Source organism: Coregonus clupeaformis, unplaced genomic scaffold (genome assembly GCF_020615455.1).
Source record: "Coregonus clupeaformis isolate EN_2021a unplaced genomic scaffold, ASM2061545v1 scaf2939, whole genome shotgun sequence".
NCBI lineage: Eukaryota > Metazoa > Chordata > Actinopteri > Salmoniformes > Salmonidae > Coregonus > Coregonus clupeaformis.
This window is the reverse complement of record NW_025536393.1, coordinates 32983-60143: the sequence shown is the minus strand read 5'-3', so window position 1 is coordinate 60143 and position 27161 is coordinate 32983. Positions and strand designations below refer to the sequence as shown.

Below are 27161 nucleotides of genomic sequence, written 5' to 3'. Positions count from 1 at the left end.
CTACACACTACGACACTGATACATCAACCTACACATAAAAACACTCACTCCATCATTTGCGCACACACAAAATATAAACATACAGTAATATTTATGTGTGACTCTACACACACACATACAATCATCATATACTTCATACACTATCATATATCCTGATGCCTAGTCACCTTACCCCTATTCACATCTACTTCTATCATCCAGTATTACATTTTACATGTCATTTAGCAGACACTCTTATCCAGAGCGACTTACAGTTAGTGAGTGCATACATTTTTCATACTGCCTCTCTGTAGAACTCAACTCACAACCCTGGAATACAAACGCCTATGATCTACCAACTGAGCTACACGGACTACAGAGACTGGCAGCACCTGCACATTGTAAATATGGTATTGGAACTGACCCTGTATATCATTTTTCATGTTCTTTTCTTCTTCAAATTCTACGACTTGTGTGTTTTTGTTCTACCTTGATATTTTTACAATTATACTGTTATTGATTACTGCATTGTGGGGGAAGTAGAGCACAAAGGTATTTCACTGACGCTTCAGAGGGGCATTGTTATGTGAGGAACAGTGAGAGAGTGATGCTAGAATGGATTGGAGGAAACCCTGACCGACTTTTCTACTTGACCTCCGTGGCTGCAGGAAGCCCTTGTTGCCATCTGCCACACAGGCAATGACAGGATCTATATGAAGCCAGAATGTCCCAAGTCCACACGTGACACACACACACCTATCTCTCTGATTATTTAAATCCAACAAAGTAAGTGAAGGAATGTTTACAGAATACAACTTCACAGCTTGGTATAACTCACAAGAGTCTGGTCACGATCTATCTCTATTTCAGTCATGTCAGATCAGTAATATAATGTTAAAGGGGCCAATACTCTTCATACAACTAAAGGACCAGATGATTAGTGATCCAAAGATATCACCTACCAATTATTTTTCAAATCAAATCACTACGCTAATGGGCATGCGCGTTGTTATCTTTAATCTGATTGGACGAGCGACCCCCACTCCGTTATGTCCCACTTCCTCCAGCGGACTCCGCCTCCTCTGTGCATCCTCTCCGCCCACCTCCCTCCTCCGCCTTCCATCCCCACACGCCATTGGGCTAACTCTCTGCCCGTGCTGTGCCACACGCCCTGCTCTGCTGGCAGCTGCCCGCCCACTGACAGACAAAGACAAGCCAGTGGTAGTCTCACAGTCTGCTGCCCACTGCTGCAAACTTCCTCCATTCACTTGGTGGCTTTCAAGTTTTTCACTTTCACTTTTCTCTCCAATATGTGATATCTCTTTCTTTTTCTCCTCTCCTGTTTTCACTCTCTCCTTTCTTTTTATATCCCTTTACTTTCTTCGCTTCCCTGTCCGGGCACAATAGGAACTTCTGGAATAGTTCTGAAAGTGGAAAGCCTGTCACCTTTCTCACCAGTGGAGATAAACAAGTTCCGCCAGCCCCAGCCAAAATACCCCTACCAGTCCCACCCTCAGCCTCCAGTTGTTTCAGAGCTGCTGTCCTGTACGCAGGGAAGTACTTCCTCAGGACCATGAATACGACGGCTGAATGGGATTCGCGGCGATGAAGATGTATGGCCGCATGATGGACACAGTAGAGATGGCTCTCAGCACGACCAGAGCTAACTAGAGGGAGATAATACGAATCATGTAAAAACAGAGCGGCATCAAAAAACTAAAATGAAAAACCCTCAAAACAAAAAAAAAGAAGAGAGGGATAGAGATAGATCGAGATAGAGACTGGGAAAGAATCTCTTTGAGAGAGAATGAGTGACAGAGCAGCCAGTCACTCACTGGAACAGACAGACAGACAGACAGACAGACAGACAGAGGCAGGCAGGGGGGCAGGCAGGCAGGCAGGCAGGAAGGCAGGCAGGGTCAGGCAGAGCAGCCAGGCAGGCAGGCAGGCAGAGGCAGACACAGGCAGGACAGGCAGGCAAGTGACAGAGAACTGAAGCTGGTCACCTACCTGGATGACAGACAGACAGAATACCGGATGACAGACAGACAGACAGACAGACAGACAGACAGACAGACAGACAGACAGACAGAAAGCCACCCACAACAAAACAGAAACAACAGACAACACACACACACAACAACAACAACCACCGAGCAGACACCCCGGAGACAGACAGAAACAGACAGACAGACAGACAGACAGACAAGACAGACAGACAGATACAGACAGACAGATGACAGACCGACCGAGGAGCCAGCCACCTACCTGGGATGACAGACAAACAGACAGACAGACAGACCATGACAGAGGCCAGTCACCTACCTGGATGAGGTCAAACAATACAAGAGGGAAGGTATGTCGCCGACGGTGGCTAGTGTTTTAGTGAATTGTTCAAGATCCGACCTACAGGGCAGAAAAACACACACATGGAATTGACTGCTGCTGAACTAGAGGAATTGAGACTGGTGGTGTCAGACTGACTAACTGACTGATGTATATGCTGTGAGATACATAGACAACTGACTGATAGCATTAGACATTTAAGCCTGTGTTCAGGGATACAGCACCGCTAGATGCATGTACGTATGAGCAATCTCTAGCAGATTGGTTAAGCCAGGGGTTGTTCAGCAGTGGGCCTCACCTGTTTCATAGTGTTGATACGGCCATGGGGGGCCTCCAGCACAGCAGTGAGCATCTGTTCATGCAGCCTCTTGGAGCACGGGCCAGTAAGGTGTGTGACCAGTGGTAGGCCTCTGAAGAACCCCGCAGTGCCAGAACGCTCTCGACGGCGCTACGTAAGATGTAGATGATGGTAATAGGTGCTGGTTGGCGGGAAATGACTGACTGTTGGACGGCGAGTGACGAAAGGTGTTGGAGTGTTGTTGGTCTACGTGAGTTAGGCGCCAACGGGTTGGCCTCCTCTGTCCAGATCTTACTGAGAGGGAGAGAAGAGAGTATAATGGCCCGCCACAGTATCTGAACTCTGTTTTTTCCTACTTTAGGCCAGGTCCTGAGAGACAACTCCGATTTTTTTTTCTTCCAACTGATGGTATTTTTTGTTTGAGTGACTTTGCATTTAGCTGTTTACATGTTATCATGCTGATCTGAGCTGTCGACCGTTATCAGGCTGGATCAGAGGTAGCTGTACATGTTATCATGCTCCGATATTGAGCTGTTTACATGTTACCAGGCTGATCTGAGCTGGTTACATGGTGATCAGGCTGATCTGAGCTTATTTACATGTGATCAGGCTGATCTGAGCTGTTTACATGATTACGGCTGATCTGGGTTTTTTGTTACAGGAGGTAGACAGTTACGCGAGCTACCCACTGGGTGTCATCCTCCGACAACCCTAGGCACCTCTCACTGCCAATCTGGACTAATCATTATCTTATTGGTGTCACCTGTGTCTACCAGTTCACCTGTGGGTATTTATGCCCTCACTTCCTGTGTTCCTTGCTCTGTTTTCTTGCTAGTTCTCAATGCACAAACAGTACTAATCAGTGTCTGATCTGCGAGACGTATGTTACAGGTACTTGAGAAGTGGTCTCCTTGTTTCATTTTCAGTCATACAGAAGTTAGTATTCCGTATAGTTTGCTGTCAACCTGTTTTTGGAGACCAACTTGATCCTCCTTTATTTTTTTTGTCCATTATTTTGTATCCTGGTTTTGGGACCGGTCAATGGGCCGACAGCCGAATGCCATTGGGGTCGGGCTTCATCACCATGGCGCACTGTCCCCATGCGTGTCCGGGTGGCAGGGGGCCTATGGGAGGATATTCCGTAGATGACTTCGACAACTATTTTGAAAAGAAGGTTACGACATCCGATCCTCGTTTGTTAAGTTAAATGACACCGCTGGTCTGTTACACTGGCCCTACTTATGCTTTGACTTCTTTCTCCCCTCTCTCCAGATGAAATCTTTCGATTCGACGGCCGCGTCACACCACAACCTGCCCGCTTGACCCTATCCTCCCTTCTCTCTTCTCTAGACCATTTCCGGAGACCTTCTCCCTTACCTCACCTCGCTCACCAACTCATCCTTGACCGCTGGCTATGTCCCTTCCTGGCTTCAAGAGAGCGAGAGTTGCACCCTCCTAAGCACTCGACACCCCTCTCGATGTCAACAACTACAGACCAGTATCCCTTCTTTCCTTTCTCTCCAAACTCTTGAGCTGCATGCTGCCTTTAGCCAACTCTCTTTGCTATCTCTCTCAGAATGACCCACTTGATCCAAACCAGTCAGGTTTCAAGACTTCATTGCCCAACTGAGACTGCTCTTTTTGGTACGGAGGCTCTCCCACTGCTAAAGCTAACTCTCTCTCCTCTGCTCTCGTCCCTAGACCTATCTGCTGCCTTTTGATACTGTGAACCATCAAGATCCTCCTCTTCACCCTCTCCGAGTTGGCGCCAGCATCTGCGGCGCTGGCTCACTTTGGATTACGGCCCTACCCGACAGGTTGCTCCTTGCAACAGGTGGCGTGGCGAGAATCTGCCTCCGGGCACCACGTGCTCTCACCACTGGTGTCCCCTCAGCGCTGCCAGTTCTCGCCCCTCTCCTACTCTCGCTATACACCAAGTCACTTGGCTCTGTCTTTATCCTCACATGGTCTTCCTATCGTTGCTACGCAGACGCATGCAATTAATCTTCTCCTTTCCTTCTGATAACCAGGTGGCAATCGCATCTCTGCATGTCTGGCAAGTGACATATCAGTGTGGATGACGGATCACCACCTCAAGCTGAACCCCGGCAAGATGGAGCTGCTCTTTCCTCCCGGGAAGGACTGCCCGAGATTCCATGAGATCTCGCCATGACGGCTGGGACAACTCCATTGTGTCCTCCTCCCAGAAAGGGCAAAGAGCCTTGGCGCGACCCTGACAACACCCTGTCGCCTCTCCTCGCTAACATCAAGGCACGCTGACCCGATCCTGTAGGTTCATGCTCCACAACATTCGCGAGAGTACGACCCTTACACAGTGAAGCGGCACAGGTCCTAATCCAGGCACTTGTCATCTCCCGCCTGGATTATGGCAATCGCTGTTGGCTGGGCTCCTGCCGCGCCATTAAACCCCTACAACTCATCTAGAACGCCGCAGCCCGCCTGGTGTCCGCCGACCTATTGCTCTCACGCCACCCGGCTCCTCCGCGACACTCCACTGGCTTCCCGTTGAAGTCGCCGTATCTGCTACAAGACCATGGTGCTTAAGCCTCACGGAGCTGTGAGGGGAACGCACCTCCGTACCTTCAGGCTCTGATCAGTCCCTACACCTAAAACGAGGGCACCACGCTACATCCACCTCTGGCCTGGCATGGCTCCCGTACCTCTGCGGAAGCACAGTTCCCGCCAGCCCAGTAAAACTGTCGCGTTCACCCCAACGGTGGAACAAGCTCCCTCACGACGCCAGGACAGCGGAGTCACTCACCACCTTCCCGGAGACACTTGAAACCCCACCTCTTTAAGTAATACCTGGGATAGGATAAGCTAATCCCACCCCCTACCCCACCCCCCAAAAAAATTACAAATAAATATATTTTGTAAAGTGGTTGTCCCACTGGATATCATAAGGTGAATGTACCAACTTGTAAGCCGCTCTGGATAAGAGCGTTTGCTAAATGACATAAATGTAAATGTAAACGTGACGCTTTTACATTGGCTCCGGGTCCGAGGGGCATCCTGATCCGCCCTGCCGCTCATTGTGGGGAGGTGGATGCTTCAGACGTTGTGGTGGGAGCAACTGTCAGCTTCCCGGACGGTAGAGACTCACCCCTGCGCATGCTTTTTCTGGCGCCGGCTGTCCATCAAGCGGAGCGGAACCAATGTGTGAACCATGAGCTGCTAGCGGTCAAGCTTGCCCCTGGGGGAGTTGGGAGGCATTGAGCTAGAGGGGGGCCGCCCATCCATACTGGGAGAACGGCATAAGAACTAGGCCTACATTCAGGGGGCACGAGAGGCTCACTCCGCGACCCAGGCCAGGTGGGCGTTGTTCTTCACGCGCTCTCCGGCAATTTGACCCTCGTGGGACCTGGTGGAGAGGGACGACCCCCACTGTCCCCAACGTCGGATTGCTGCCCCAGTTTGTGGGGAATCGATAGGCTGGTCAGAGCAGCGCGATCGAGCTTGAGCCCGATCCGGCGGAGGGTCCATCGGGAGGGTATACGATCAAGGCTGCGACTCACGACTACTTCAGTGGGCGCACGCTGCCCGAACCCACCAGCCATCCGGGAGTGAGCAGGACTTTGGAGCTCCTGCGTAGGGGAGGTTCTGGGGTGGCTACCAGGGTTAGGGGGACACCTGCGCCGTCGTGGGGTGGTTGCCCGGTGTGCGACACGAACAGAGAACTCACACCGGCCCGCGGCAGGGCTGCTCTGACCCTGCCTAGTCCCTGGGCACCCCTGGTCCCACATTTCATTTCGCCAACCCCTCTGGATGGATACATGACATTACTGGTCGTAGGACCGGTTTTGCCAAGGCTGCCCACTTCATTCCTTTCCCCTCCCGCCGGCCCGGGAGACGGTCTAGCTGGTGGTGCAGCAGTCGCCTTTCCGGTCCACTGCCTTCCCAAGATGTGGTGTCGGATCGGGTCCCTCTGCCGCCCGTCCAGGCTCTGGAAGGCGTTCGCCACCTGCCTCGGCGCTCCATCAGCTTGTCTTCCCCCCTCCATACCCAGCTCGAACAGGCAGACAGAGCGTCGTCACACCAGGATCTGGAGGTGGTGCTGAGGTGCTACGCCCAGCAACCCAGCTACGTGGAGTCAGGCGACTGGCGTGGGCGGAGTACGCCCCAACACCCTTTTCTGCTCATCCACCGGTGTCCCTTCCAGTGCCAATACGGGTACCAACCCCCCACTATTCCCCGAGCAAGAGGAGGAGGTGGCTGTCCCTCCGGTCCAGGCCCACATCAGCCGCTCGCCGCACCTGGAGGAGGTAGGGCGGCGCGAAGCGGTCAGGTCTCAACATCAGGCCAACCCCAGGCGTCGCCGGCCCGGCTTTTCGCCTGGGACAGAGTGCGACCTTCCTCTCCGCGGGGAGTCCAGGAAGCAGTCCCTCGGCTCCGGGGAGAGTGGTCCAGCAAGTCAACCCGAAGTGGCCTACCACCTGCAACTTCCCCCCCCCATGCGGCTGCATCCCACGCTCCATGTGTCCCCTTAAGCCCGCCGCCACCTGTCCCCTGACTCCCCTCCTCATCCTGTTCCCCACTGCGCCGACGGAGGGCAGCCAGCTTTACTGTGGACCGGATCCTGGACTGCCGGGCGGGGGAATCCTGGATCCTGGACAACCTTAGCACCTTCTCACTCACAGTCTGGACTAATCTATCTTATTGGTGCTCAGCATATGTTATCTGTTCCTGTGGATTTAATCCCTCACTTGTCTGTGTGCCCTTTGCTCTGTTTTCTTGCTAGTTCTCGATGCCAAACAGTACTAATCAGTGTCTGATCGCGAGACGCATGTACAGGTACTTGAGAGTGTTCTCCCTGTTTCATTGTTGTTTTCAGTCATAGTTAGTATTTCGGATGTTTGCTGGTCAGCCTGTTTTTGGGAGACCAATTTGCCCCTTTATTTTTTTCGTTGTCCGTTATTTTGTATCCTGGCTTTGGGACCACCAGTAAAGATCCTTGTTTCACCATCTCTGCCTCACTGCCTACTGTCTATCCTGCACCGCACCTGAGTTCGACTCACACCAACCCTTACATTTCTTGTGGTGGATACTTTGTTTAACCTTGTAGGCTAAATCATCCTAGTGTCTTGTGATGAAGATTACAGTACATGTAAAAACAAATCAAGTACTTACTCTGTGATAAGAAATATCCCCAGGACAGAGCCGCAACCCACAACACACAAGAAACACAGTTAGACTGAGGGTGGCAACAACATGCATTTAAATAATATTGTCAATAAATGCAATATGATCTAACAGGGTCCCTCTAGCCTAGCGCCACTGTACATTAGTCCATACTCCCCCTGGTCTGCTTCCTGTTTCATTTTTTGCCATGGAAAACAGTATTGCGATACTGGTATTGTCACAGCCCTAAATGTTATGGGTTAATATAGGAATCTATATAATAGAGGGTGTACGCGGTACTGGTAAAACATGAGCCTATGACAATAATTAAAACCAAACCTCAAGAAAACTGTAGGCTATTACACCACTTTTTTATTATTACCGACATTTCAGAGGCATGAAAAATTAGCAAATAGACTTGGAAAACGGATGGTATAAGCCGACGCTCCAAAAATTCGATGTGGTTCGACGGGAACACTGACATTTTGCCAAGTCAGAGATGAGTGGCTGACACTAAGACGCAAAGCTGACAGCAGGGGACTGATAACTTCTGGCCTAATGACAATCGGCAAATGTCATTACAATTTTTGGTGTTTTGTGGAATAGATGTCTCTTTCCACCCACCACTGTTTGGAGGCTGGAAATATGTTGCGAGTGGATGAATGTGCACGGATAGCCCGGCAAAGGAGCCCTTTGAAGTGACTGTTTTACAATCAGATGAAAACATCAGACTGGTTGTGTTTATAAGCCACAATAAAAGGTAATACATTTTAAAAGTTAAATGACAAATTACGTACTAAACCCACAAGAGATCCTAGAATTAATAGTGATTCTACATGTAGTTATGATGAGGCCGATAAAAAAATTTGTGCACGCAAGTGCATATAGGAGGTCCTGTACCGGGAAGAAATGAATTCACTTTCACCTCTGGTTAATATATAATCTTTTCTCTAATACAGTGATGTTATCGGTTATTATAGAATCTTTCCTCTAATACGGTAATGGTATCGGTTAATATAGAATTCCTCACATGATGTTGAAAATCGAGTTAATATACACTGCTCAAAAAAAATAAAGGGAACACTTAAAACAACACATCTAGATCTGAATGTAATGAAATAATCTTATTAAATACTTTTTTTTCTTTACATAGTTGAATGTGCTGACAACAAAATCATACAAAAATATCAATGGAAATCAAATGTATCAACCCATGGAGGTTGGGTTGGAGTCACCCTCAAAATTAAAGTGGAAAACCACATACAGGCTGATCCAACTTTTGATGTAATGTCCTTGAAACAAGTAAAAATGAGGCTCAGTAGTGTGTGTGGCCTCCACGTGCCTGTATGACCTCCCTACAACGCCGGGGCATGGCTCCTGATGAGGTGGCGGATGGTCTCCTGAGGGATCTCCTCCCAGACCTGGACTCAAAGCATCCGCCAACTCCTGGACAGACTGTGCACCGTGGCGTTGGTGGATGGAGCGAGACATGATGTCCCAGATGCGCTCAATTGGATTCAGGTCTGGGGAATCGGGCGCCAGTCCATAGCATCAATGCATTCTCTTGCGGGAACTGTGACACACTCAGCCACACAGGTCTAGCATTGTCTTGCATAGGAGGGACCCAGCCAACCGCACCAGCATTGGTGCTCGCAGGGGGTCTGAGGATCTCATCTCGTACCTAATGGGCAAGTCAGGCTACTCAGGCGAAGCACATGGAGGGCTGGGCGGCTCCCCCCAAAGAAATGCCACCCCACACCATGACCGACCCACCGCCAAACCGCCAAGTGCTGGGAGGATGTTGCGGGCAGCAGAACGTTCTCCACGGCGCCTCCAGACTCTGTCACGTCTGTCACATGGTGCTCAGTGTGCAACCTGCTTTTCATCTGTGAAGAGCATGGGGGGTGGCGAATTTGCCAATCTTGGTGTTCTGGCAAATGCAACGTCCCTGCACGCTAGTGTGGCTGCACAACCCCACCTGTGGACGCCGGGCCCTCATACCAGCACCTCATGGAGTCTGCTTCAGACCGCTTTGAGCAGACACAGCCATTTGTGGCCTGCTAGAGGTCATTTTGCAGGGCTTGCAGTCTCCTCCTGCTCCTCCTGGCACAAAGGCGGAGGTAGCAGTCCTAGCTTGGGTTGTGCCCCACGGCCTCTCTCCCACGCCCCCTGATGGACTGGCCTGTCCTGTAGCCTTCCATGCTCTGGACACCACGGTGACAGACACAGCAAACCTTGCCACAGCTCGCACTGATGTGCCATCCTGGGATGAGCTGCACTACTTGAGCCACTTGTGTGGGGTTGTAGGACTCCCCTCATGCTACCACTAGAGCGAAGGCACCGCCAGCATTCGCAAGTGACCAAAACATCAGCCAGGAAGAGCAATAGGAACTGAGAAGTGGTCTGTGGTCACCAACCTGCAGAAACCACTTTTTTATTGGGGGGTTTCTGTAATTGCCTTTTCGCACCTGTTGTCTATTCCATTTGCACTAACAGTATGTGGAATTTATTGTCAATCAGTGTTACTTCCTAAGTGGACAGTTTGTGGACAGAAGTGTGATTGACTTGGAGTTAAATTGTGGTTGTTTAAGTGTTCCTTTATTTTTTAGAGCAGTGTAGAACCTTAACCAAACAGTGATGGTATCGCTCTTATTATATAATCTCTACAGCAGGGATGGGCAACCTTGATGGGGGTGGGGGTAACAAAAAATCTGAACTCATCATGGGAGGCCGCAATTGCACGCGGGTCTGCAGCATCACAGGGGAACCCAGGCCGTAACTCGACCATGATAACAACTTTAGATAGCCGGGCTACAAAACCAACTAAGCAATCTTAAACATTTTTAAGCTGACATGGGGTAATTGATCTCACTATCAGCGACTGAGAAAAACTGCTGATGCACAACCACATTTCTAGAAATTGCACCTTGTGGTATTCTACTATTCTACCTCAGCAACAGTAAGTTAAGACCTAGCACTGAGTTCCCTCCTAAAAATACAAATAAATTATTGATCCGAGGGCCTTCAAAAAGGGGGGCTACATGTGGCTGTGCAGGCGCTAGTTGAAGCTCCATCCCTGCTCTATGCAGTATCTCTGAGACAGGGATCATCTCAATGTTTTCATTTCTTTACCTCGAGGGCGAAGACGTAGGAAGATGAAGATGAGGACGTAGACCAGGGTTTCCTACTGGTGAAGATGTACCTAGGTAGGTGTTCCACGATGTCAGGCTCAAGCACGTTCTCACGCTCGCCTGCAAAGCATTGCTGCAAAACAGACAAAAGAAATATGTCAAATACTAAAACCTAGCTGTTCTTTTTTGTTTTGTCTTTAAACGCCTTATGTTCAAACTTTGCTTTGAAAAAAGGTGGTTCAAAACACGGGTGAACAATCTATGACGTACCCCTTGGCAACTCCTTTGACCCCAACCATAACCTCCATGTGCCCTTAAAGACCAGCAGCTACAGGGGAAAAGGTCCAAGCTGCCTTGAACCCAACCTGCTCCCATCACTGAACCAACCTCCATCACTCCCCATCCACTCCTCGCTGATGTCATAGACACATGCTTGGACAGGCGTCGTGCGTGAGATGTCCAGCTCAGAGGCCAGCTCGCACTGGGGCGGCGTGATGGACAGCTTCTTCAAGGACGCTGGAGCTGCTCCCTCCTGCCCTGAGCGGGTGATAATGCAGCAAGACTGACCGCGCTGCCCGCCCGGGTGCTGCAGGCCGGTGGTAAGATGGGCAGCGACTCTTTCCACCTATAATCAAATCAAATTAAAGTGTAGATTTTTAAAATATATTTTGGCTTTATTTAACCAGGTAAGTCATGTGAGAACTACATTCTCATTAACAACAACATGAGTTTATTTGTCATATGTACAGTATAACAGCAAAGTAATGTAAACACAGTACAATTAAATGTTTACATGCAAGCTCTCCTGTCAAACAGTGTAACAACTATAAATGTAATCAAGAAAAACATGTAGAATAAAGTACAGTAAGACCAATTTTAACTGTCACATGCGCCGAATACAACAGGTGTAGACTTTACAGAGAAACGCTATTACGAGCCTAACCAACAAAACACATGTTTGCTAATAGGTAACACAAAACAAGTGATGTACTGGGCCGTACGCATTACCCTTTGTAGAGCTTGCGTTGGATGCCTAGCAATTACGCATACCAGGGATGCAGCCAGCCAAGATGCTCTCCAATGGTGCAGCTGTATAACTTTTTTAAGATCTGAGGGCCTATACTAAATCTTTTCATCCTCTTGAGGGAGAAGAGGCGTTGCCGTGCTCTCTTCACCACTGTATTAGTGTGTTTGAGGATGATAGGTCCTAGTGATGTGGAGACCGAGGAGCCGAAGCTCGGGATGGCCCCACTACAGCCCTGTCAATGTGGAATGGGGGGCATGTTCGGCCCTCCGTTTCCTGTAGTCCACGATGGAGCTCTTTTTGTCTGCCCACGTTGAGGGAGAGGTTGTTGTCTGGCACCGCACTGCCAGGTTTTGACCACCTCTATAGGCTGTCTCATCATTGTCGGTGATCAGCTACCACTGTCGTGTCACCGGCAAACTGAAGTGATGGTGTTGGAGTGTGCGCGCTACGCAGTCGTGGGTGAACAGGGAGTACAGGAGGGGACTGGAGCATGCACTCTGAGGGGCCCCCTGTTGAGGGTCAGTGTGGCGGATGTGTTGTTGCCTACCCTCACCACCTGGGGGACAGCCCGGCGGGGAAGTCAGGGATCAAGTTGCAGAGGGAGGTGTTCAGTCCCAGGGTCCTTAGCTTAGTGATGAGCTTGGAGGGCACATGGTGTTGAACCCTGATCTGTAGTCGAACAGCATTTTCACATAGGTGTTATTTTTGTCCAGGTGGGAAAAGGGCAGTGGGAGTGCACTGAAGATTGTGTCATCTGTGGATCTTTTTGGGGGCGGTATGCGAACTTGGAGTGGGTCCAGGGTGTTGTGGGATGATGGTGTTGATGTGAGCCTTGACCAGCCGTTCAAATCATTTCATGGCTACAGATGGGAGTGCTACGGGGCAGCAGATTTAGACAGATTACCTGAGCCTTAGGCACAGGGACTATGGTGTTTGCTTGAAACATGTAGGTATTACAGACTGGTCAGAGAGTGGTTGAAAATGTCGGGGTGAAGACACTTGCCAGCAGGTCACCGCATGCTCTGAGTACACGTCCTGGAATCCCGGCCTGGCCCCGCGGCCTTGTGAATGTTAACCTGTTTAAAGGTCTTACTCGCATTGGCTACGGAGATTGTGGGATCACACAGTCGTCCAGAACAGCTGGTGCTCTACAAATGGTTCAGTGTTGCTTCTCAAAGCGAAGCATAGAAGGCATTTAGCTTGCCTGGTAGGCTCGGCCACTGTGCAGCTCTCGGCTGGGTTTCCTTTGTAATCCATGATAGTTTGCAAGCTCTACCATATCCGCGCGCGACACAGAGCCGGTGTAGTAGGATTCAATCTTAGTCCTGTATTGACGCTTTGCCTGTTTGATGGTTCGCCGGAAGCCGTAGCAGGATTTTCTTATAAGCTTCCCGGATTAGTGTCCTGCTCCTTGAAAGCGGTAGCTCTAGTCTTTAGCTCAATGTGGATGTTCCCAGAAATCCATGGCACCTTGCTGGGATATGTATGTATTCACTGTGGGGACAACGCCGCCAAATGCACATATTAATGAAGCCGCTGACTGATGTGGTAAACTCCTCAATGCCATCGGATGAATCCGAACATATTCCAGTCTGTGCTAGCGAAACAGTCCTGTAGCTTAGCATCTGCTTCTGGACCACTTTTGTATTGAGCGCCCTGGTACTTCCCATTTGAGTTGTTGTTTGTAAGCAGGAATCAGGAGGATAGAGTTATGGTTCGATTTGCCAAATGGAGGGCGGGGGGAGAGCTTTGGATGCGCGCTCTGTGTGTGGAGTAAAGGTGGTTAGAGTTTTTATCCTCTAGCTGTACAGGTGGACATGCTGGTAGAAATGAGGTCAAACGATTTCAGTCTCCTAGCATTAAAATCACAAGCCACTAGGAGTTTGCTTATGGCCCTATACAGCTGCTGAGTGCGGTCTTAGCGCCAGAATCAGTTTGTGTTGGTAAATAGACAGCTATGAAAAATACATATGAAAAACGCTCTTGGTAAATGTTATGGTCTACAGTGTTTCATGAGGTATTCTAACTCAGGCGCAGCAGAACCTTGAGACTTCTTAATATTAGAGATCGCACACCAGCTGTTGTTAATAAAGAGACACCTCCACTCCCCGATATTACCGAACTCTAAGAGCACTATGTAAATAAAAAATAGAAAAGCACCCTCACCTGATCGCCCTCGGGACCACAGAGAACTTCCTCTCTGACAGCTCCCGCACGCCGCCCCGATGGTGGTGGACCCTGGGGGCGGAGCCTGGCTGTTTTGGGGCCCAGTACCAATGAAGGAGAAACTTACGTGCCGCTGCTAATGGATTTGAAGATAATCGACTGTTACGTCCGCATCTGTGAGACCGCCGCCCGCGAATGGTGATGCTTGAGGTCCTGTGCTGCCGCTGATGACTGATGGCGGGGGCTGGCGAAAGGATGGCGGATGGGCTGGGGCCACGGAGGACAGCTGGATTGGCCGATGGAGACGCTGGCCGGAGTGTCCCGCTGAGGATGGAGCTGCGCGCTCGGGCGCTGATGTTATCGTAGGCCCCCAGGGCCCAGGAGCAGGGAGCTGAAGTCTGGTCTCTGGGCCTGCAGCTGGGAGAAGGGCCGGAGAAATAACACACCCCGCTGAGAAGCAGAAGGATCTTGTCCGCTCTCTTGAGGTGGTCCAGCTTACTGGTGACCAAGCAATACGAGTCCTGGAGGACATCAGTTTACACAGACACCTGGCAAGAGAAAACACATGTATCTTTGTTAATTTATCAACTTTTACTTTAACAGACAGGCATGAAGTGACCTTTGGAAAACAAGTAAAAAAGAGATGATAAGTTTCACATTGCTGTTCAATCCTGTGCTTGCCCTCATTTCTGGGAGGGAAGATGCTGATAACACAAATGTCCGAAATTAGATCAAAGATCATTCATGTCAGACAGAAAGAGACATTTCCACAAAAACCCTTTACGCCCTCACACTTCACCACCTAACCCAATTTCTTAATAGGTCAAAGACAACAAGAAAGATGCAACCTAACACCTTTCTTAACCATTCACCCGGCCCATTCCAAATCCACACCCCCCCCCTCACCCGCCCATATGAAATCCTCAGTGTTGAGCCACAGACAGACACTCTCAAAGATCGCTTTCTCCGTCAACAATGTCCAGGTGGGTGGAAAGGCGAATCCAACAGGTAGAGGTCAGCCTTTGTACACAGCTCTGTAAAAGCACACACACGCACACACACACACACACCAGATACACACACACATACACATGCACACACACACACAGATACACACACACAGCCCCGCACACGCACACACACACACACACACACACACACACACACACACAGAGATACACACACAGATACACACACACACACAGAGATACACACACAAACATAAATGGAAGTAGGTAATAAATCAAACAGGCTTGTAAATTAGGGAGTCAAGCCCTGTGGGATTCAATGGTTTAAGTGATACATTTACAATGACATCAGCAAAATGACAGTGATGTTCTCTCACTTAATGGGAGCAAATGGAGACCCGGGACTATAAAACCAATAAATAATGCATATGTCGGAACGCTGGACGAGACATAGAGGTTCAATGGGAGTAAGAAAAAGGTTGCAGAAGCACCGGCAATATTAGATTATAAAACACTACAGCTATAGGAGCTGGACTAGAGGTCTTCACGGGTCCACCCGAACCCAAATACCGAGACTTGAGCGGGTCTGGGTCCAAAACTTCGAACTTTTGTTCGGGTCCGTGGCAGGTCCTGTTTGATTGTAATCGGGTCTTGGGTCTACATTTACAGCTGATAGACAAGAGTGGACCCGACCAGGGCTCTGCATATATTATTTATCAGCAGATGTCACAAAGTGCATATACAGACACACAGCCTTAAACCTAAACAGCAAGCAATGCAGATATGCTATAGCATATTTCTTTTACGCTAATAAGGTTAATTTATTGACTTATAGAAGGCCTAGCCAACATATACAGACCTATTCGCGAGACAAGAAGAGCAACTTGACTGATAAACATAATTTTTTTGTCACTGGTTCTAGGGACCCGACCAATAGGGAACGGGTCGGGTCTAGGTCTGGTTGTCGCTGGGCCTTTGGGCCGAGTCCGATTGTTCTGGGTCCGTTTCGGGTCCGGGTTCCTTATCGGGTCCGGGTCCAACTTTTTGTACCCGAGAAGACCTAAGCTGAACTAACAGTCGGATGAAAAAAGATATTGATACTGTAGTAATCATATTTTTTCACAGGGCATTACGACCAGGAATCACTATCCATACACCGCCCCATACCAGGAGTCTCCAGGGCAAAACAACACAAAATGGATTTTCCTTCAAGAGTATAATTCAACTTAACGAGTCACAACACCAGTCATGACTTTAAGAAATCCACCACAGTGTTTTGCCGAGATAGATCGTAGAGTGAGTGACTAAACATATCTTGGGTCTTTTATATTGAACGGAGGAGAAGAATTAACGTTACCATGGTGGACAGGTGCTGGGGTGAGTGATACGTGCTGAAAGACAGGTGTGTGTGTACAGGCACGCACCTGGCCAGACTATCCTCGCCCTCTGACCCCCACTAGGTCCCCCCTCCATAAGGGCGGCGCCTTGTCTTTCCCCGGCAAGCAGGGGCCAGATCCTGAGGGGAGAGCAGCAGGGGTTTAGATAAGCATGTTTGAGACGCACACACACAAATCAAAAACTGAAATATGAAATGTAGGGGAGTAGGGACATCATAGCCCTACGAAATCTGTCAAGGAAAACAAAATCAAAAGTTCAATACCTTAGCAGACATAACAGACTGAGATGGCAGCTAAAGAAATCTAAACAAGCAGTTTGTTTACGCCCTATTACTCCTGGGAAAGAATGTTGACAAAAACTGGGCAAAGACTCAGTTCAACGTCCCCTAGTTTCTGTCAATTGTTTAAATGTGAAATTAAATTAACCTGAGGCCTGGTGAAAATGTACAACCTGTTGAGTTTTGCAAATCCAATTCCTTTTCCAGCATTAAAGTCTATTTCAAAATAATATATATATTTACAGTATAAGCACCTCTAGCTGAAAGACACAATGGTTGGATTTCAAAAAGTCTAATTGCGCCACATACCAAACAATAGCCAAACAAGAAACACTGAAATATGATATGAAAAACATCACAAAACGCACCCAGCTGATGAATTGTTATTATTAGGTAGATTATTTCAAACTCAAACATCTGAAACACATGTACACCAACATGTAAAATAATGAATTGAGTCAGACAGTGATGGAACACAGTCAGAAAACCGCCTACCTTTTGAAACTTTGCTGTCCGAAAAGGGAAGGCATTGGGAATTAAATTAATAGGTTGTTTAACAGTCGGAAACACAGCAAGTGGAAAAAGCACCTTGTGTGTCTCATATTGAACAAAGCCACTGGATGCATCCCAAAGGCACTCTGTTCTCTATATAGTGCACATTTTTGACCAGGTGTAGTGCACATTTATAGGGAATATGGTGCCATTTGGAACGTATCCACTGTCAGGCTAGAGCTGAAACATACAAGCTAATAAGGCCTACACGTGTACATGCTTGGGGTTTATAAGATACAGCTCCACTCCATGGTAGTTGTCTGTCCTAGGACAGGCAACAATAGACTGCAGCACAATCACAAGCCCACGAAACACAGTCTGATTCGTCTGGGCAAACAGAAACAGGTGTCTCTCTTTTCTCTCTGTCTCAGACCACATATACCAGATTGCTTTTGTCATATCACTCACTTTGAGAGATGTTATATTCATGACTCTTCTAAAGTCACTCAATTGACAGTTTGGAAAAAGGTAAACATTACAGTTACAAAAGAGGGAAACGGTCACTATCGTGAGCTGTCAAAGCGTTAAAATAGGTTCACACAGTAGTGTTTGCTTTAAACACACCCTGTTGTTGGTCAAAACAGCCATTGAGTGATGGCGCCGCTTTTATGGACTTAACCAACCGTGCATTTTGTGTGTTTTTTTCGCATTGTTTGTAACTTATTTTGTATATAATGTTGCTGCACCGCCTCTATGAACGAAAAGAGCTTCTGGACATCAGAACAAGCGATTACTCACCTTGAACTGGATGAATAATTTTTATTTTATGAGTCGGATGAGAGGGATTTGCCCAGACACCGACAGGCCCCTCATCCCTGTCACTCGCAGTAGAAAGAAAAGGAGATATCAAGCGGAAGGAGATCGGGTGCTTGGTTAGGAGCCGGGCGACGAGTGGCTAATCTGCCTTTGCCACCGATACTATTGGCCAATTTACAATCGCTTGATAATAAAGTGGACGAACTACAGGCACGTAATATCTACCAACGGGACATTAAAAACTGTAATATCGTATGTTTCACCGAGTCGTAGCTGAACGATGACATGAATAAATACAGCTGGGGGGTTATATACTGTATCGGATAGAACAGCAGCCACTGGTAAGACAAGGGGTGGCTCTACGTATATCTGTAAAAACAACACTGGTGCACGATATCTAAGGAAGTCTCTAGGTTTTGCTTGCCTGAGGTAGAGATATTCATGATAAGCTGTAGACCACACTACTACTAAGAGAGATTTTCATCTATATTCTTCAGAAGCTGTCTATTTACCACCACAAACCGGCTGGCACTAAGACCACACTCAATGAACTGTATACGGCCATAAGCAAACAGGAAAACACTCATCCAGAGGCAGTGCTCCTAGTGGCCGAGGACTTTAATGCAGGGAAACCAAACTTACCTCATTTCTACCAGGCATGTTAAATGTGCAACCAGAGGGAAGAAACCCTAGACCACATTTACTCCACACACAGAGACGATACAACTCTCCTCGCCCTCCATTTGGAAAATCTGACCATAATTCTATTGATTCCTGCTTACAAGCAAAAACTGAAGCAGGAAGCACCAGGTGACTCGGCCAAAAAAAAGTGGTCCATGAAGCAGATGCTAAGCTACAGGACTGTTTTGCTAGCACAGACTGGAATATGTTCCGGATTTTTCGATGGCAATGAGGAGTATACCACATCAGTCTGGTCACAATAAGTGCATCGATGACGTCCACAGTGACTGTACGTACATACCCCAACCAAAGCGATGGATTACAGGCAACATCCGCACTGAGCGGTAAAGGATAGAGCTGCCGCCAAGGAGCGGGACTCCAACCCGGAATTCCACTATGCACTCTGACGAACCAATAAACAGGCAAAGCGCCAATACAGGACTAAGATTGAATCGACTACACCGTGATGCTCGCCGGATGTGGCAGGGCTTGCAAACTATTACAGACTACAAAGGGAAGCACAGCCGCGAGCTGCCCAGTGACACGAGCCCCAGAAGTAAATTACTTTTATGCTCGGCTTCGAGGCCAGTAACACTGAAACATGCATGAGAGCATCAGCTGTTCCAGATGACTGTGATCACGCCTCCGTAGCCGAGGTGAGTAAGACTTTAAACAGGTCTGCAGGGCCAGACGGATTACCAGGACGGCCCGAGCACGCGCTGACCAACTGGCAAGTGTCTTCATTGACATTTTCAACCTCTCCCTGTCTGAGTCTGTAATACCAATGAAGCAGACCGGGCCATATTCTGTGCCCAAGAACACTAAAATAACCTGCCTAAATAACCACCGACCCGTAGCACTCACGCCCGTAGCCACAAAGTGTACTTGAGTGGCGCAGTGGTCTAAGGCACTGCATCGCAGTGCTAACTGTGCCACTAGAGATCCTGGTTCGAATCAGGCTCTGTTTGAGCCGCCCGCGACTGGAGACTCATGAGGCGGCGCAATTGGCCCAGGGTAGGGGAGGGAATGGCCGGCAGGGATGTAGCTCAGTTGATAGAGCATGGCATTTGGCAACGCCAGGGTTGTGGGTTCGATTCCCACGGGGGGGCCAGTATAAAAAAAATATATATGTTTTCACTAACTGTAAGTCGCTCTGGATAAGAGCGTCTGCTAAATGTAAGTGCTTTTGAAAGGCTGGTCAAGTGGCTCATATCAACACCATTATCCCAGAAACCCTAGACCTACTCCAATTTGCATATCGCCCCAACAGATCCACAGATGATGCAATCTCTATTGCGCCCACACTGCCCTTTCACACCTGGACAAAAATAACACCTATGTGAGAATGCTATTCATGCTACAGCTCAGCTCAACACCATAGTGCACCCGCAAAGCTCATCACTAAGCTAAGGACCCTGGGACTAAACACACTCCCTCTGCAACTGGATCCTGGACTTCATGACGGGCTGCCCCCCAGGTGGTAAGGGTAGGTAATAACACATCCGCCACGCTGATCCAACACGGGGGCCCCTCAGGGGTGCGTGCTCAGTCCCCTCCTATACTCATGACTGCAAAGGCCAGGCACGAACTCCAACACCATCGTACGCTTGTGCCATATGACACAACAGCAGTAGGCCTGATCACCGACAACGACAAGACAGCCTATAGGGAGGAGGTCAGAGACCTGGCAGTGAGGTCCAGGACAACAACCTCTCCTCAACGTGATCAAGACAAAGGAGATGATTGTGGACTACAGGAAAATGAAGAGGACCAGCACGCCCCCATTCTCATCGACAGGGCCGTAGTAGAGCAGGTTGAGAGCTTCGGATATTTGGTGTCCAACATCACCAACAAAACTAGACATGGTCCAAGCACACCAAGACAGTCGTAAGAGGGCACGACAAAGCCTTTCCCCAAGGAGACTGAAAAGATTTGGCATGGGTCCTCAGATCCAAAAGGTTCTACAACTGCACCATCGAGAGTATCCTGACTGGTTGCATCACTGCCTGGTATGGCAACTGCTCGGCCTCCGACCGCAAGGCCCTGCAGAGGGTATGCAGCGTACGGCCCAGCACATCACTGGGGCCAAGCTTCCTGCCACCCAGGACCTCTATACCAGGCGGTGTCAGAGGAAGGCCCTATAAATTGTCAAAGACTCCAGCCACCCGAGTCATAGACTGTTCTCTCTGCTACCGCACGGCAAGCGGCACCGGAGCGCCAAGTCTAGTCCAAGAGGCTTCTAAACAGATTCTACCCCGAAGCCATAAGACTCCTGAACATCTAATCAAATGGCTACCCAGACTATTTGCATTCCCCCCCACCCTCTTTTACGCTGCTGCTACCCTCTGTTTATTATCTGTCATAGTCACTTTAATAACTTACATACATGTACAATACCCCAATTACTCGACTAACCAGTGCCTCGTACACTGACTCTGTACCGTACCCCCTGTATATAGCCTCGCTATTGTTATTTTTTACGGCTGCTCTTTAATTATTTGTTATTTTATTTCGGTATTATTTTATATTGTATTTTTTAGTGATTTTTGTTGGTATTCTTTCTTAAAACTGCATTGTTGGTTAAGGGCTTGTAAGTAAGCATTTCACTGTAAGGTCTACACCGGCTGTATTCCGCATGTGACAAATAACATTTGATTTGATTTGATTTGTGTAACACACCATCCAGGGCATTATCTGTGGCAAATCATCAATACCTCAGGGCATGAGTGGTGCCAATTTGCCACTTTAATCATTTTATGCCTTCTAGAAGTCTAAATGTAAAAACCAATGATTGCTACTGTATAGTAGCTCTGGTGCCCAGAGTTTTCTGGTCAGGTCACGTAGTCAGGAAAAACTCCTGATCCTAAATATACACAGATACAGATTGACAATGAATGCTCTAGTCTAGTCTACATCAACGCCTGTGACTCTGAGCAAGCTGATATTCCGTCCCAATGACATAATGTGGTGTGTCCATGCAACGGGAGTGTCAGGGACAGTAATCCAGGGACAAGGCCCCCCTGCTGAGGCAGCACTTGAACACACTGCCCACCACCTACACTGGGGCTCCACACAGGGACGGGACAGGATTGTGTTTGAGTGTGTGTTAGTTTGTGTGTGTGTGTGTGTTCATGTGTGTGTGTGTGTGTGTGTGTGTGTGTGTGTGTGTGTGTGTGTATAAACTGGAGAAATAGACACATCAGCCTCACAAAGGCTCCTGGGTAGACAGCCAAGTAGAACATATGAGTCAAGGGAGAAGGAGAGAGAATTGGGTTAGGGAATGATTAGCAACAGAACAGGGGGAGGTTGAGAGAGTAGCAACAGAACAGGGGGAGGTTGAGAGAGTAGAACAGAACAGGGAGGTTGAGAGAGTAGCAACAGAACAGGGAGGTTGAGAGAGAGCAACAGAACAGGGGGAGGTTGAGAGAGTAGCAACAGAACAGGGGGAGGTTGAGAGAGTAGCAACAGAACAGGGGGAGGTTGAGAGAGTAGCAACAGAACAGGGGAGGTTGAGAGAGTAGCAAAGAACAGGGGGAGGTTGAGAGAGTAGCAACAGAACAGGGGGAGGTTGAGAGTAGCAACAGAACAGGGAGGTTGAGAGAGTAGCAACAGAACAGGGGGAGGTTGAGAGAGTAGCAACAGAACAGGGGGAGGTTGAGAGAGTAGAAGAAAACTATTCAGGTAAAATAAAAATTAGCGAGAACGGTCGAAAAGAAAGCAAAGACAAAGGAAAGCAGAAAAAGTAAAGAAATATCTGACGCACTACATCAAAGACCAGACCTGAGACCAAAGGAATTCTAACCAAGCTAACAACCAACACACAAACAACGAGTTTACATATTTCAGTCCACCGTACTCCTCCAGCTGACAGGCCTTGATGACAGAGGTGTAGCGGAACTCGCTGTAGGTCAGACCAAACAGGATGTTGTCACGGATGGTTCCGGGCATGATCCAGGAGGTCTGGGGGGAGAAGGAGATCCGTCCGCTGTGTCTGATCTTCCCTCAGACGGGACCAGCTCTCCCAGGATCATTCAGCAGGGAACTCTGGGGGGAGACACAGAATTAAAGATAAAAGACACATAAAATAACATTTTTCTCATGGAAGACACACATTAGTGTGTGTGTAAGCCTCCGGACGCAACTTCGGAGTCTGTTGGGACATTGGGCTGACATTTTTGGACTCCCCTTAGTTGCGCATCTCTGGTGCCTGGCAATGGAAAATAACCCTAACCCAAAGTGTCCGTTTTCACCCGATCTTTTTTTGCCCGTCAACAAAAGCTACAATTTCTAGGAACACTACTTACCAGTTGGCAGGAAAAATGTGTCTGTCGCTATCTAAAAACGCATTTATAACCAGTTTTTATCCAGGGTCTTCACTAGCCTACTATTAACATTTTCCACCGAAACTCTCGCTTCTTTGTGTTTCCAGTAGAAAACGTCAATATTAGGCCAATCGTTGGAATGGAAGACCCTATGACATAGTGAGATATGAGAATTACAGGGACTGCAGTTGGTACATTTAAAGAAATGTTGATTAACGTACATTGTTCCTGTCAAATCAAATTAAACCCAATAAAGTAAACTACAAAAGGCCCAGACCTCCTCCGTCCACTCCAGTGTTCCCAGACAGACAGTGAGTGGTAGTGCTACTTTCCTGAGCCGGGTGGATCCAGCCACCGCCAGCATCTGTCCCTTCTCCAGGTACAGGCTGATGTTCTTGAGGACGGTGTAACATATAGGTTGGTGAAGAACAGCCCTACGTCACCGTTAGGATGGCCGCTAGACTTGTTCTCCTGCTTTATCTCAAACAACTCCGATACTCCGGGAGAGGGGGGAAGAGAGTTGGGGGGAGAAATAGAGAGAAAGGGAGGGGGGAGAAAGAGAGGGGGGAAGGGAGGGAGAGAAAGAGGATGAGAGAGAGAGAGAGAGAGAGAGAGAGAGAGAGAGAGAGAGAGAGAGAGAGAGAGAGAGAGAGAGAGAGAGAGAGAGAGAGAGAGAGAGAGAGAGAGAGAGAGAGAGAGAGAGAGAGAGAGAGAGAGAGAGAGAGAGAGAGAGAGAGAGAGAGAGAGAGAGAGAGAGAGAGAGAGAGAGAGAGAGAGAGAGAGAGAGAGAAAGGGTCAGAAATAGCTTTACATTGGCATCAAATGTACATTTCTCTCATACAATATGACCAGACCAGCTTGTCTGAAAGAGTGAGCTCATGTGTGTACAGCTCTGTTTGTATTAGGAATACTATTTGGGCATAAAGGGGAAAACAGACTAGTGATAAAATGCTCTGATGACGGCTTTATGCTGAAATGTGTCCGACAATTAGAAAGATGAGTAAAGTATTTTTTTGTCATTTCTTTTCAAGATTCTGGGAATCACTGAGAAATAGGAGACTCTTGGGCCCCAAAGAAAAAAGACCTAAAATGTCTAATCCATCAACATTTCCATAGAAATCAAATCACTGGTGAGAGGTGAGACTTCTGTAGGAGAGAAATAGTGAAGCTCCCTGGTTGGTTCGTTTAATCATTGACCTGGGTGACGTTTTATGGGTCAGTGCTCTTCTAAGGGCTTCTGTCACTTCCAAGCTTACACTGCGTCACATTCATATTCAAATGAGCTGACGTACACGCAGTCCACAATAAAGACCAGTCGGACACCTCTGGCCTATTCCCAAAATAACTTTCACGGGAAGAGGAGACACTGGGATATAATCCTGGGTGTGATAAAATGAATGGATTCCTAACTAGATTTTCCCAGCATAGAGATGGATTTGGTATAGTTTACCACCGTGTAGCATTGCATTGGTGTTAGTTATCTAAATTAGTGCACAAAGCATCTGAACACAAATTATTTTCACCTACTTGGGATGGCCATAAAATGTGTCCATAAAGTTAAATGTACTGCCTGGGACACTTCAAACTGATAACGCTTGTTCTGTGGTCATGATGATGAATTGCCTTTTACCTACACAATACTAGGATTATCATCAGGAAGAATAGAATAGAATGCACACACACACACACGTACCTCATCCCAGGAGGCAGTCACGCTGACTAGCTCTACCTCAGTGGTGGTCAGGTTGTACTCAATACTTTGTACTCCTCTTTACAGAGGTATTCCTACAGGACAGACAAAACAAGAGTTAAAACCACTAATATGTTACAAATTGAAACAGACAAGAATATTATCTTGGCAACAACAAGTCAACTCAAACACACACACGCATGCACACACACACACACACACACACACACACGACACAGACACAGACACAGACACAGACACACGCACACACACGCCACACCGCCACACTCACACACACAAACAATCACGCAAGCACACACACACACACAACAACTTCGCACATCACAGTGGAGAAACAAACCGTAGTGGCTCATAGACAGAATAGACAACATGTGTTGTCCTACTGTAGTGTCCTGTGCAGTAGTGGCTCGTAGACAGAATAGACAACATGTTCAGGAGATAGAGAGGAATCCCTGATAAGACTGACACAACAACAACTGTACGAGACCCAATATGGCTTTTGGCCATGGATGACGTGTGTCTGTCTCTCTCTCTATTTCTTGATGGGCCTTATGGCAAGGCGGTATGAAGGGCATGTATGTGTCTTGGGGGTGCAGTTGGTGTTTTGGATTCCAGATGTTGGACTGGAAAGATGAGTCCATTAAATCAAACAGGTAGCTTCTACTTCCTCTTTGTGCGTGTATTGAATGCCTGCGCGGTGCGCGTGGGGTTGCCTGTGTGTGTGTGCGTGTGTGGCGTCTGCAGTGTTTCCCCTAGGATTTTTGTGGTGGCAAAGTTAGTGTGGTAGTGGGCGTAGCTAATTGCGCTGTCTCCGACCAACATTTTTAAAGGACCTCCTCCTGGCAACAGAGACAAAATGTTGCTGTTTTAAAGCTAATTTCCTGCAATTCTACACATTTTGCCTTGGCTTATGCCGTGTTTTATGCTACATGAGTGACTCAAACATACTACCAAAATCAATGAGGGCCCCATGCCATCGACATTTTTGGAATTTTAGATTCTCCTTGACTGTCTAGTTTTTATTTTGGTGATTGTTTTTCAAAAATCTTATTCAAAAATATATAGCTCCATTATCTCTAAATACTTTATATCTGGTTTTAGTCGTTTAAGTTTACACTGAAAACACTCTAACATCCCAAAAATGATATTATTTTTATTTTTTTAAACGCTGCTGCTAAATGAATATAGGGGACATAATCAGCTGTCTGAACTGCATTTGTGTTGTTGTGTGTGTTGTATGTGTATGTGTGTGTGTATGTGTGTGTTGTGTGTGGTGTGTGTGTGTGTGTGTGTGTGTGTGTGTGTGTGTGTGTGTGTGTGTGTTTTGTTTGTTTGCCAATTCTTATGAGTCTTCTAAGATACTGACAAAAACACACCAGAACTGACATAACCTTCAGGGACACTGACATAACCTTCGGGGAGACTGACACAACCTTCAAGGACACTGACATAACCCTTCGAGGACACTGACATAACCTTCGGGGACACTGACATAACCTTCGGGGACACTGACATAACCATCAGGGACACTGACATAACCATCAGGGACACTGACATAACCATCGGGACACTGACATAACCTTCGGGGACACTGACGCAACCTTCGGTGACACTGACAAACCTTCAGGACACTGACATAACCTTCAGGGACACTGACATAACCTTCAGGGACACTGACATAACCTTTGGGGACACTGACATAACCTTCGGGAACACTGACAATGACAAAACCAGAGTTATCATCAACTTCTGTTAACAAGCACTCCTTTCCCTCCATTCCTCTCCTCAAGTCTATACATTTTACATTATATACGTATCAATGACTGTCTCCAAGCCAACTCCATCCAACATCTTCTTTTCATTTTCCACGGCCCACTCCCAACTATTACAGCCCTCTACCAGACTCTACCCAAGTTAAATGCCTACTTCAACGATGACCCAAAGTTCCAGCATACTGTACTGCATCTGGATGGAACATTCAAAACCCCATCCACCCCTCTTCACTCCCCCTGTCCTCTCCTCCCCCTGTCCTCCCCCCCCCCTCTCCCTCCCCTGTCCTCCCCCCTCTCCCCTCCCCTCCTCCCCCTCCCCCTCTCCCTCCCCCCACCCCTCTCCTCTCCCCTTCCTCCCCCCCACCCCCTCCCCTCCCCCACCCCCTCCCTCCCCCTGTCCTCCCCCCCACCCCTCTCCCTCCCTGTCCTCCCCCTACCCCCTCTCCCTCCCCCTCTCTCCCCCCACCCCTCTCCCTCCCCTGTCCTCCCCCCACCCCCTCTCCCCTCCCCCTGTCCTCCCCCACCCCTCTCTCCCCCCCCCCCTCTCCCCCCCTCTCCCCCACCCTCTCTCCCCCTCCCCCTGTCCTCTCCCCCATCCCTTGCCCCACCCCCCTCTCCCCTCCCCCTGTCCTCCCCCC

At 48.3% G+C, this 27161-nt stretch overlaps 1 pseudogene; it reads right to left on the bottom strand.

Annotated features, from left to right (window-relative positions):
- Positions 1–994: 994 nt before the first annotated feature.
- Positions 995–27161, bottom strand: part of LOC121531687 — a 51239-nt pseudogene continuing 25072 nt past the window's right edge.